Below are 1,643 nucleotides of genomic sequence, written 5' to 3'. Positions count from 1 at the left end.
CAGCAATTAAGAAATCTAGAGAGGCTAGCACAGCCTCCCACTTCCAGGTCAACAGTTCGTTGCAGCAAAAGAGCATTCACTCCAAGCAAAGGGGAGACGGCTAATGAAAATCTGATTTTCTCCAAGTATGTTGCTTGAAAAATTAGCCCTATTGCTACTTTTCAATTTTCTGACAATTTTGTGGTAGCACAAGGCCAAAGCTCACCAAGAGGCAGCAAGCGTGGAGGAGCACTGGGAGCCTGAGCCCAAGCTCACCACGCAGAAGGCACAGAGGCTTCTTGTGCTTCACAGCAACAAGGATGGATTAGTCACCACCTTGAGTTTTGAGTACGCTTCCAGCTGCCATCTGTGAAGGAAAATTAAGGAAGTAGCTCCCCCAAAGGAAAACAAAGCCACCACCCCCTGAAAGCTGCCGGACAGGTATTTCAGCCAGTGGAGAAAATACAAACAGAAGCGTGTGGAGGCAGGAGACAAACTCTAGTGCAGTTCAAAACCACGCAGGACTCTCACTGCAAGCTGAGGACAGTCTCCATAAATCACAACACTGCTCTCACAAGTGTCAGCATAGAATCTTTTAATACTTTACATAAAAAACTGCATACACAGTTCATAATTTTATGTAAACATCATATACATCTCAGTTTTTGCCATGTCAGTTTAATAAAAACATAAACAGTCTCAGTACCACTGTTGAGGAAGAGGGAGAAAAGTAAACAAACATAATGGATACATTTGTTCTCTGAACCAGAGAAACGCATGGTTATTTTCACCTGGGCTGGCTACCCTGTGAAAATAAGTTTTAAATAAATCTAGATTCTTTAAACTGCCTTTTTGTAGTAAAGTCTTATGTAGTCATTGTGTAAGGAACAGTGTTTTCACCCATTTTTAGCAAGGCAAGATGATACAGTGGTTTCTGTCTTGAGTTTAAAGCAATTTAAAACAAGACCCAGATGAGGTTACTAAGAATGCTTCCAATGCTACAGTGTTGTATGCAGATGACAAGTGCATTGAGTGTTTAATTTAAAAACAACAACAAAAAAAAAATCAAACAAGAGAAAAACCCACTATGTTGTGCAAAGTATTTTTTTTTTTGAAAATAAACTTTTAAATAAACCCAGATCAACAAACTTGCAGAAGACAACACTAGAAGAAGGAGCAGGCACCAAGATCATAATATGGCAATATCATCCCCTTCCCCCTTGGCTCATCCTGCCTCATCCATCGGGAGGAGGATGTCCAGCAAGGAGGACTGAGCAGTTCAGCTGTACTTTCCAGACTGGTGGCTTCTGCAGCCAGAGTCAGTTCAAGGCTTGCCTTATCAGCAGGCATCAGTCACCTGGGGCAAGTTCCTCTGCACAACACAAGCCCCAGCCGGGTACCCCCTCCCCACTTCACTTGAAATAAGCACCCTCTGCACTACCCCAGTTTGCACAAGACAGAAAAGGTAAGATATATACAGGCTTCACTTGGAATGACCCTCCCCTCCCAGTCTCGGTCTTCAGGGCACCAACTTCCACAGCAGGTCAGGCTCAGGCCGAAACATCTGCAGGAGAGGGGAGGATGCTGCAGGCAGCCCAGGAGATGCAGCCCCCCTCCTCAGCCCACCCGGGGAGGAGGCACATGCAGGCAGGAGGCAGAAGTCC

The sequence above is a fragment of the Apaloderma vittatum genome, unplaced genomic scaffold (assembly GCF_000703405.1).
Source record: "Apaloderma vittatum isolate BGI_N311 unplaced genomic scaffold, ASM70340v1 scaffold17964, whole genome shotgun sequence".
NCBI classification, from domain to species: Eukaryota; Metazoa; Chordata; class Aves; order Trogoniformes; family Trogonidae; genus Apaloderma; species Apaloderma vittatum.
Note: the sequence above shows the minus strand (reverse complement) of the source record.